A 12,851-nucleotide genomic window follows, 5' to 3' on the forward strand; every position below is an offset into this window, starting at 1 on the left:
GGAAAGAATATGCTCCTAATGGCCCATAGTTGATGATGGGGAATGAGGACAATGGTTTTATCGTCTTATGTTCTCTTGGATTATGATCTATTTAATAACTAGAGATAATCAACCCAAATTAATAAAAAAAAATTGTATCGATAATCATAGGTTGCATCATCGTAGGGACATGCTGGCTTGAGATGAAAAGCTTTTTGGATGGATCAATGTCAAGATTGGTCTTTGCTGACATAGGACTTAATGTCGTATATGATATGTTTTGTAACTCACAACTCTAGTATTGGCCATTTGGGAATATACTTGGGCTTGGTTTGTAGCTGAAATATGATTTTGTTGTTGCAAGTAGTCCAAGTACCCAATTAGAAGGCACGGAAAAGTTTTTTTATTAACATGAGATTTTTAAGTATGTTCACATGGCTATATTATATGTGACATTTGTTTTTTGTGAGCATTTATCATATTTAGATTTGTCATATTTGACAAATTGATGTAAAAAAAGGATGAATAACTACTCTCATCACAAAGTTGCCTACTATTGCTTGTTTTTTATATATTTTTTATTTTCTTTAATGTTCGCAAAGGGTTGTTGAATGTGAATGGAGCTGCCTTTGGTTTTGATTGTCTTAATTATAAATCTTTGTGAGAACTACCCAAAAAATTATCATAAAATTATAGGATATTTCTATTATGGGGATTCCTCTAATTATTATCGATAATAATCATACACGTCCTTAAAGTGTATTTACACGTCCTCAAAGTGTATTTATGATGGAGAGCTTGACTTTGGGAATGAACACTTTAGGTTCATCATCAAAGTAGGGATTTCATAATTGAAGTTGAGACTATTAAGTTGACATCTTTAGTTTAATCATAAACTTCTTGAACTACTAATATTTTTTAGTTTGCATTGCCAAGGCTTGTCAGATTGGAGAAAGTTTGGAATTCTAGCTCAATCATCCCATTAAGAGTTTTAGGGTTCCCTCCCGCATGACCATGTTTTTGGCTTGTTGCTTAATCGATTTTTCTTTTATTTTTTTCAACTCTGGTTCTTGAAGGGTTTTGAGCTATGAGATTTTTCTTTTTTTTGGTTGTTGAAGATTTTTTTTTATCAATTTGAGGGCTTTGTTTATTTATCATTTAAGGTTTTTATGAACGTATACACTTGTGGTTATAGCATTTTCATAACCTTGATCATCATCAAAGAGATGTCAAAATCTTGTTTGATTTTTCATTTGGGTGGAGGGTTGCATAGATCATCATAAGGGATGGGTGGAGCGTTGCATAGACCATCGTAAGGGAATATTGCTTGAAACACTTGTCTTTATGATCAAGAGCTTGGTTTGGATTACAGTTCCTTTCTATTATAATTTTCTAAGAATCGAAATTGCCATTGGGGTGAACCTGTCTTGAAGCACATTTAGGACAATTAGGATTAGGGAATATATCTTTTTATCACGTTGGTTAGCAATGATATTTGCACATAAATCGAGGTTAAGCCACTTTTTGGTAGCTATATTTATCTCTTTGTTATATAGGCCAGCTACGACATTTACATGTAAATTGAGCCGAAAGCATAAAGATTATTATGTCATGAGCCTTGCTAACTCTGCTACTTGCATGGAAGCCTTCCTTGCCTTATTCCCTTTCATGTGGGCACACTCCCACATGAAAGAAGATTGATCCATTTCCAATTAATTTGTGTCCATACATTTTAGGGAAATTCGGTTCTATTTGCACCCATAGGCTTTGATTGAACCCTCAACCATGTCTAAAAACATTTCGAGTGAACTTGGATTCATTATGGCGGTGGCTTAGTCATGTTAGATCGGACTTTGAATGAATGTGTTAATTTGGAGGATTTTAAATTCATTTTTTGATTGAGCATGATTTTTTATATCAAACAAGAATCACAAAACTCAAATTTACTCAATTTAATTATTTTTTTCTTTCCCCTCGAATCACAAGAGTTATCATGTTGCCCATCGTTGTCTTTAATTTAGAATAACATCATGAATATAAGTGTTGCATGTCAGAAGATTCACGATAGTAGAGTGATAATTTAAGATCTTAGCATTGTACGAAAATCCAACACGTACAGTGATGATTGAAAAGTAGGAGAAAATACTAAGATTTTTACGTGGAAAACCCCGGAAAAAAAAATCATAGGGCCTAGCCCGAACAAAGTATTCCACTATAAATGAAAGAAAGTGTTACAACTCTACACCAAGATAAACACTTGTCCGTGCACAATATTCATAACACTTGAGGTGTTTGAAGAAAGCCACCATATTCTGAGTACGGCAGTTGAAAGTATTTGTCGCTGGAAATTATCGTCGGATTTTCAATGGGGTGTTATTCGTTGCTCAATATCAAGATACTTTGTAACACCGTATTTAGGACATTTCGTTTCATCGTATTTAAGGATACATCGTTATACAACAAAGTTCGTTGATGATGACAAGTAGGGGCAATTGCCGATAGTTGACCGTAGTCGGCGGGTGGTGGCTGATGATTGTTAATGATTACGGGGGTCGGAAGTTGTCATCGAGTTTTCAGTCTAGAGCACCACTAAAATTTGACTTCTTCCCCTGTCAAGTGAAGATAGATGGTCTATTTATAGCTCATAGGAAAGAAACATTTTGGTCATTCGATGAATAAATCTCTTAACCTAGGATGTGAAAACCGAAAAGGATCGGCCCATTCAACCTGTCGGATTGAGAACCGGCCTCTTCCCCGATCTTGTGCCTAATTGAATCAGCCAAGCAAAAAAAGCTGGATTCAAACTATGCTCAGATCGTGGTCGAAATGCAAAATTGTGGAACCGGCTATGGTTTTCTCCACTTTCCGGTTATCGATTCGCTCGATCCTCACCTTTAGATTTTGAATTTAGCTGTTTTATCTTCCGCTGAACAATTTCAGATTTTAATTTTTACTAGGGCGGTTAAATGAGCGAAGTTGAAGGTAAGGAGATACAACGAGATATTAGCGTACAGAGACGGAAGAATTCCCCAATCCCCCCCCCCCCCCCAGGTTCTCTAAAGCAATAAATCCTGTAAATCACTAAATCTGTGTTCCAAGTTCCAACAAGATTTACTAAATTGGCAAATCATGGATTTAAGGCAAAGGAGGAAAATGTGATTTACTAACTCTGTTTGGGTAATGATTATGACTTCGAAGTTGGCCATCTTCTGCGTATTGCAACCCTGGCATATATTTATTTTCTTTGATGATTATGTGACATATTTCTGACAACAATAGTGAAACTTTATATAGATCACTTCACTTGAATTCTCCTCTTAATGGAAATTTCCGGAGGAGCCTTAGATCCATTCTTTTCTTCTGCTTCAAATGGTTTGTATATCGAGCACAAAAAAATTGTTCGTGTTTTTGCTCGTTTGCTTAGCGAATGAATCAAACACGAGCTGTTCGCGAATAAAGAGCCGTTTTGACAGCCCTAGTGATGGCAGGACATCTGACGAATGGGATAGAGCTTCTCATGCAAAATGATTTCGGTGGTAGAAATGTTAAAATTAAAGTTTAGGTCTTAGATCTACAAATAAATAGGAATTGGGTGGTATGTATGTAAATGCCCCTTTTTTGTTCTCATATAACTGCTGCTTCCTACTAGTGCATGTGCTAATTTAATAGAATCTGAAGCCCCTTTTTGTTCTCATATAATTGTTGCTTCCTACTGGTGCATGTGTCAATAAATAGGAATCTGAAACCCACCATTTATTTTGTTGCTAATTAAGAAAGTTATTGAAGCAAAGTTTTCCAAACAATGTTTTTATCGTTATGTTGTCTGATTTGATTTGAGTACTAATGATGAAGGATAAGTGCTTAAAATACGCAAGGAAGATAAAAGAGTAAAAAAACTGGAAATTATTAATTAAAAAAAAATTCCTTGAAAAGATGGTAAGCTTCACACTTGAACAAAGGGGATAACTCTGTGAGGATTTATATCTAAAATGGATGAATAAGCAGAATGGATGAATTAGAAGAGTTCATGTCCAATGTGTACATGGAACTGGTAGAAGTGTAAGCATTTCATAAAAGAAATAAAAAATTTCTTTAGAAAAAGGAGGTGACATAGTTTTACAACATGTAACTTCATAAATTTATGATAGAATGCCTTTCAATCTAACACCTAAATTTTGATTTTTACATCTATACCACTCAAATTTGTCATTTGAAATATGATTAATGGCAAACTTCTTGGCTTATTGCACTTCTTTTAGTCAATTACTAATTGAATGCTAATGTTTATTGTCAAGAATATTTTTTATTATAAGTTTATAATATTTGGGTCATGTCTTGATGTCTATTGTTAGAATGTAACCGTCTAAAATACAACTCATGATTTTCACACATGGTGTTCATGAGAAATCAGATATTGCTTTGAATCATTTTAGTGAAACTAAAGGATTTGATGGAAAAAAAAAACAATTCAACTGTTTGTATTGTTGAATTACCTACAAAGAATAGGGTATTAATAGAATGCAACAACACCTTGCTGGAGTTACGGGAAATATCGCAGCTTGCAAAAAAGTATCGCAAGATGTTCTATATCATATGCAATAGAATTTAAAAGAGATATAAAAAGAAGTGAGAAGAAAAAGATATAGAAAATATATAAACATATAATGAAGAAGGTAGCGGCCAAGAAAGGAATTCCTCACTTCCCAAATTACAAAATTTAACTTCTCATCATATAGGACTTGATAAGGGAAAAAATTTGTAAAAAATTATCGCAAGATGTTCGGTATCATATGCAATAGAATTTAAAAGAGATTTATAAAAAGAAGTAAGAAGGAAAATATATAGAAAATATATAAATGTATGTTAAAGAAGGTAACAATCAAGAAAGGAATTCCTTACTTTCCAAAACACAAAATTTAACTTATCATCATGAAGGACTTTATAAGGGAAAAAAAAGATCGGTGAAGTGAAAAATTATTTTGCTCCTAGAACAAAGCCAGGTTCACAAACATCTTTGAATAGTTTACTAGCATTTACAGATGCCATACATCGTGTTGATATGGCGATTGCAAGATGATTCTTTTATTGTTGCATTCCCTTTAATCCATTGAATTCATCATTTGCACAAAAAGCCATTGATTCAGTTGTCGCTATTATACCTGGATATTACCTTCTTATTAAAGAATGAGGGTAAATTTATTTAGAGATTGTAAAGATGAGTGCAAACTTCTTTTTGAGAGAAATGAGATGTGCATTAATGGTTGATGGATGGACAAATAACCGAAGCAGAATATTGATCAATTTTCTAGTTTATTGTTCACGTGGTGTATCATTTCTAAAATCCATTAATGCTTCTGATTTTACAAAGGATGCAAACACTTTGCTTTATTTGTGGAAGTTGTTGAATGGGTTGGTGCAAAATATGTAGTTCACTTAGTGATTGATACTGTTGCAAATTATAAAAGAATCGGGGAATTGTTGCATGAGAAATTGTGAATATCTTTTGGTCGCCTTGTTTTAATCTTATTTTAAAAGATATTGTGAATATCTTTTTGTTAAAGAACTTGCAAAAAATGCTTCAAATGTGACAAAATTTGTTCACAATCATGTTTTCTTATTATCATGGTTGCAAAAAAGATCGGCCTATAAAGAGATAGTGCGCCCAAAACTTGCAATGAATGAGATTAGATTATATCAGGATAATTTAGAAATTTTAGGACAATCGATTGCTCTCATTATGTCTAAAGAAATGCAGTTTGGTAATTTTTTCATAAACTATTGTAGTACATTTATAATATATTTGCATATTCTTTAAATTAATCAAGAGTTTATATTATGTAGGTGAATTGTGGAAGATGTTTCGCTCTTGTGCTCCAAACTTACAAAAATTAGTTATTCATTTTTTTAGTCAGACATCTTTGTCTACATACGAAAGAAATTTGGGTGTTTTTTTAGCAAATTCACACAAAGAGAAGAAATTAACTTAAACATCAAAGACTAATTGATCTTGTTTATGTTCGATACAATCTTAATTTGGGAATATATATATTTTTTATCTATATTTAATATTTCAATTTAATAGCTATAATGATATTATATAATTAAAAAATCTCATCTACTTTTGTAGGTTACACTTAAAAAAAAATAGAAGTTTTGATTCATTGAACTACTCAAGCATTGAAAATATAAATTTTTTTATATTTGATGATGAATTTATGATGATTTAGAGAGAGAAATATATGAGGGTATAATTCTAACAACTGAAGAGTTTAACATAACATGTAATATTGAAATTCACATAAAGTTTTTACTTATATTTAAATGTATAATTTGGGTAAAATAATAATTTATTTTGTTTATTTGATTATAACTTAAGATAACTGTGGTGATGTTGAAATTCTTGGTTCTGAACACTTCGAAACATGTGAGGATGCAGCTTTTAAAGATGCACTATTTGAGAATGCAGCTTTCAGGGATGATATTTAGCTATGCTTGATTGTTTAGTATTTGTGATTTTTTTAGTTTAAATCTATATTGATAGCTGATTTCATAAAATTGTGTTCTATATGACAAAATCAAGATCATAGTACTTTATGACGATTTTCATCTAGTTACATTTGTTTAAACTTGTGGTGTATGACTAAATCAAGATCAAACTGATTCATAATTTGGCTTTTTCCTCATAGAGGTACACATGTTTAAACAATTTTGGTGGAAAACCTTTCTAATCTGATTTTCTTCGGGAAGATTTGCATGCTCAAGTCCTATGTATTTACATATGTAACACTTAAACTTCAAGTTTTACATGTGTCACCTTATGTATGGAAAGATGTATTTCACTTTGTAAAGTTAACATTGTGGTATTTTTTATGTGATATGATCCATTTGGATCTTATACATGTCAATAGTAAAGTTTAGGTGTTAGATACGTAAATACATAAGAATTGGTTGGCATGTATACAAATGACAGTTTTTTTATTAGTTATATTCATGTTAAAATTCTTTCTGCTAAAGGATAGTATTTATGAAATGCACACTTTTTTATATATTTCAACAAATCTTTTAGTGATGAATGATGATTTTCAAGCCCCTCTTCAAAAATGTGTACCAATGTTGTGCATGATATTGAGGTCTTGTTAAACGTTAGTTTTAAGTTGCTAAATTTATGTTCCTTTTTCACTCCTATGTTTAGTTATATATGTAAATACGATGCTATTTGCTGCTTCATATGCATGATATTTGGTAACACCATACAATCAAAGCTTAAACCCTAAAGTGATACAATCAAAGCTTTTTTTATTCTTTTAGTTACTGATTTATGGATCAGATTTTAGTCGACCCATGGTTGGGAACTAATGATTGCTTCGATCTACAATGATTTTGGATTGACTCAAAATGATCAGATTATATCTGGTCTTCTTTCAACTTTTCCAGTAATTCTAGATACAATTGTAAAATATTGGATCTTCCATTTTTTAAATCGTGTATCTCCTTCGCTTGTAGTAATTTATCATTCAATGAATGAATAATTCATTAGATCTTTTGATATCAATAAAATCATAAAAGACACGTCATTGCACCGTTTTCAGAGATATGTCATTACACAATAGAGTTTGTCGATGACGTCAAGCAGGGGGCAGCTAGCGGTGGTTGATAGTAAACGACGAGCAGTGGTCAATGGTAGTTGGTGGTTACGGCCGCCTGAAATTGTCGTCAGGTTTTCAGTCCAGAGCAACACTTGAATTTGACACATTCGCCTCTCAAGTGAAGAGAGGGTCTAATTTTAATCCTACGGGAGGGGCATTTTAGTCATTTGATAAATAACTCATGTTTGTGCCTCTTTTTGTTATGATCAGAAATATGACCTTCTTAGCGGCTGCCTTCTTTCAAATTTCTCTTTCTAGGTTACCATCATTTTAGAAATGCAAAGAAAAAAATGTAAGATTGAAAAATAGACAAAAGCTAAGAGAAACAAAAAGAGTAGCTATAAGATATTTATATAGAAAAATCCTCATAACATAAATCATAGAAGAGTGGTCCAAAATTAATTAGATCATACTCGACTTGAGAAAATATACAAGAAAGATTTTATATAAGGATCATCATAACCAAATCAAATTTATTTTGTTCTGGTTTCAAGAGACCTCCCCATGACAACGTATCCTCGTGGTCAATTACATTCCCGGGGAAAGCCTAAGAAGACTCAGGATGAAAGATGTTGTGTCTTAGATTAGTCTTTTGAAATAATGGCATATATGCAGATTTTCAACAGTCCCGATAGAGGAAATCCTCCAGTCGTCAGTTCGAAACTAGGCCACCAGACAACAAGTGAATCACCGTAACCTAATGGATAGATGTCACTAAACTGAGAGGGCTCGTAGTACTCGTTTACAAAGACTTGACAATGGAGATGGATGTGTTCAAAAGGGGTAGATCAACAAGTACGTCGAAGACAAACTTAGACATGTAGAGATAGTCGGGTCGAGACTCCATGGACCCATCCTCGCAGACTATTGAGTCCCCATATCAGATCTACTAAATTGTGAAGATAGTCAACCCAACCCACCTAGGGAATCACTTCATCAACAATCCATTGTGTTTCATCGCCTGAAGCAATCCAGTAGATCTAAAATGAATGGAAAGAAACATCTAACGCCTAGACTCTAACTGGATTAAAAAGGAGAATATGGTTTATACTTGCTAAGAGTATGGACAGGAAACCGACAAGAAGAGAGGGGAAACATACAATTTAGTTGCAAAGCTATGCCACCCCACAAAGGACTTATAATCCCGTATGGATTAGGAAAGCCTCTAACATCTTATACCGCACTAAACAACCATCTAATTATATAAAACAAATGTTGGGCCGCTTAGATTGGAAAGTAAGAGTACTTTTCTCGAGTGATGTCGCATGTATTCGGTGAGCTAAAACATCATAAGCGTGGAGGCCCTGTTAGCATGCTCAGGAGTAATATCCATTCACTTATGATCATTTTAAAATCAAGCCAAAAGTCATGTAAGAAAGTAAGTACAAGAAATAAAATGACAGATCTTAAAATATTGAATAATTTAATCCTAAATTTTATTAGTCGTTTATTTTTTAAAACTAAACTTTATAACAAAGATTTTATTTTAATGAACTTAGTGATTAATATCCTAACAAACCAAAAGCAAAAGAAAGAGTGAATATAAGCAATGTGCTAAAAAATAAATACTCAATATAAAAAAAATAAAAAGGCCAACAACAATGCTGGTTCAACTACAATCGTAGAAAAGAAAAAGGGTGGCAATAAAGATACAATCTAGAATTAAGGTACGAAGCACGAGCAAAGAATTCTTGATTCTCTCTGCATTGTCCTTGCTCTAAACTTCAGAACTTGTACTCATGTACCGTATATTCATTACAGGCTCTCATAGGGAATTCTAAAAGTACATTGAGAGAAAAAAAAAAGACTCGACCTGCAAAATAGAGGTTAGCACGAGCTATATCATACAACGTGTTAAAAGGTATTCGTGAAAATGAAAGAGACCGTATCCGACAGGAGGAGAGCTAAACAATATTTGCAAAAAAATGCATTAATCAAAATCACTAAGCTTCTCCCATTTGGATACAATGCTCTATAAGGAAAATATGCCCTAAATATACCAATGTGAAAGTCGCACATCCAGTAAAGCATGTAAAAGCACTCAAAGTATGCAACAATTAGCACAAGCCAAAGAATAATAGTTGTGCATGAAAATTCCTAAGTACACTCTAACCTTAGTTCTAAACAGGAACTACAAAGTGTTACCTAACCAACATCCAACTGCAAGGTGTGTAGTGTAGGGACTAAGTCTTCCCGTAGGATCCTAATGAGGTCATCAAATTGACCTTGTGCCAATTATGTGAATGAACTAACCCCATCACTCCAAGTGATGGAGGTTAAGCCAAGCCTATGCTTAGAATGATCCTGTGAGATTCGGTTGTAATAGCATAACTCATATTGCCCAACTAATAAACCAACAGGTCCTATTAAAATCACATGTCAAATTAAGGTAGTTGAAGTCTCGTCACTAACGTGTTGACTCATGCAACCTAGGCTTATTGAAGGAAAATGAATGTTTCACTCGAACAGAGTAAAGCATCTAACACATAAAAATGCACGATATGCAAATCAAGTGCATGGGAAGCGAAGCTCTAAAAGCACAACACAACAAATTCATCATGATATGATCAGCCTAACAAAGGCAGACTGATGCAACAAAGACATCACACTAGTGAGTACAATAAGTGCACTCTCAAACTAATCATGAAATGAGTCATACAAGACATGCAAATGCGACCCTGAACTAGAAGAATGGCATCATGGGATCTTGTAAACAATCTCGGTGGGTAAGCGTACCCACCTTCTGTTCTAAAAAGGATGCAATGTATGACAGTGTTGAAATACAAAACATGCAACAAAGGCACAACAAACATGCGACACAACAAACATGCAATAACACACAAAAGACAAGTCGAAAGATGACATGCAGCTGCACTCTTAAGTTGTTGTGGGACTTCAACACTTTCTTCCATTCCTCACCAGGAAATTTATAGAAGGTAAAAAATGGAAGTGAATGAGCTTACAGAAGATCACATTGACGAATGACGGAAGAAATGTAAGCCTAGCAGTCATTCGGGCTAAGTAGAACTATCACCCACGTGGAAGGATGTACCAACGATTTAAGAGGGTGAGTCAATTGGCCAACCATTTATAATGATGAAAGACCCTCCTATTTGGGATAACCAGACTCGGTCGAAAGAAATGACTGAACAAGCCAAAGCAGGCCACAACCCATACAGAAGGTTGTACCGAACCAGAAGGGAGATTTATCGTGTTTCCCAACTTCCAAAAGCCAGGAGATAACTCCATTCCAATGAAAATTGGTGCTGACTAATAGACCGGTGACATGTATTCACTGCATCGAGCACAATGTGTTTGGTATCAATTACACGTCGCGACGAAGTAAGAACAAATGTCCGAGCAACACTCGATGTTGAAATGCCCTAGATCGACATTCCAACTCGGGAGGATATCATAGTGTTGTGTTCTCGTCCACAGGAGACGTGACACTGGACCAAAATGTAGGGGCCGACATCATGACACCAAGACTGACGTGACGACTTTGTTCCAAGTGAAAGCAAAGCCCACTCAGAGTCGTCAGCCCGATCCCATGATTTTGACACTATGATGCCGAAAATGCAGCATCAAGTGCCAATCGAAACCGGAGTGGACAAGCACCAAGAAAAGGGGAAAACGGTTTATCACTAACAACAGTTTCTTACCAAAAATATTTAATTTTTATCATAGGGCTAAAGTTTATTAGTATATGAACTTGTGTTATCACTAACAACAGTTTCTTGACAACATCTGGTGTTTAATTACTACTGAATTCAGATTTCATAGCCAAACCAATGTTAGTTGATGTCTCAAACAAAATTATATCCTTATCTATTGATTCTTATAGCATAGTTATCACCAGACATTTAACAACATAAATGGACTTATGTGACATTTAATATCTTAAATTGTCTATTTGAATTATTCATCTACTATTATAGTTATTTAAAGGTTTAATATTAAAATTTGAACTATTTGCTGGGTGGCAAATTTATGATATTTCTTTATTGCAGATAATTAATGAAGCTATAATTTTAAGGCATTGTGACGCAAAATTTTTTTTTATAAAATATTAGGAAGATTTACATACATACCACTTAATTCTTATGTGTTTATATATGTTGTACATGAACTTCAATTTTTACGTATAAGCCAATTTACCTCTGCATGAGGTGTATTTCAATTTTAAGACGTTACAATAGTGAAAAAAATATTACATCAGTATTACGCATGTAGAAGTAACGTGCGTATTCAATGAAATCACGTTACGACACCCCGCGCGACAGAGAAAAAAAAAAACATCGCTGTAACACGGGAAATATTCCCTCCTGTGTTATTCATGTGTTATTGTGTTATTATAACACCAAGAATATTCTCAGGACACAATAATACATGAATAACACATTAACACATGAATAACACGGTGAAGAATATTCGCTCGTGTTACTGCGCTGTTTTTTTTTCCTGTCAGGAATATTTTCCGTGTTATTGTGTGTTATTCATGTATTATTGTGTCCTCAGAATATTCTTGGAGTTATAATAACACAATAATACATCAATAACACATGAATAACACAATAACACATGAATAACACAGGAGGAAATATTTCCCTTGTTACTGTGCTGTTATTTTTTCCCTGTCGCGTGGGTGTCCTGGCGTGATTTCATTGGTTACGCACGTTACTTCTACGTGCGTAGTATTGATGCAATATTTTTTCACAATAGTGATATTTTTTTTTTTGTGACAGAAATTTGGGTGGTAGAAGTGCAAAAAATAAAGTTTAGGTGTTTATATATGTAAATACATAGGAATTGGGAGGCCCAAAAAATTATTATGGACAGTTTAAATAAATAAAAAATATCATGCATGCTCTCATTAAAATACTATTTTAAGTTAATATTTGCTTATTTTTTAATTTAAATTTTCTCTTCATGAATTATAAAATAAATAAATAAATAATTTGTCTTCCCCAATAATTTTTTCTGCTCCTAAACACTCTCATTAAAATAAAATCTTTTTAAATAGTTTGATTATGAGCATACTAAAATTGTTTTAACTGAATTTGTAATCAAATAAAAATCAAAACAAAACAATAATAAAAAAACTGAATATTGACATTTTAAATAAAAAAAAATTGAAATATGTTTTAAAAATTAAATTGAATCAACTAAGGGTCTGTTTGGGGCAGCTTGTGCATTTCAGGATAATTTCAGGATCAGGATAAGCTG

This window comes from Phalaenopsis equestris, unplaced genomic scaffold (assembly GCF_001263595.1).
Source record: "Phalaenopsis equestris unplaced genomic scaffold, ASM126359v1 Scaffold000399, whole genome shotgun sequence".
Taxonomy (NCBI): Eukaryota; Viridiplantae; Streptophyta; class Magnoliopsida; order Asparagales; family Orchidaceae; genus Phalaenopsis; species Phalaenopsis equestris.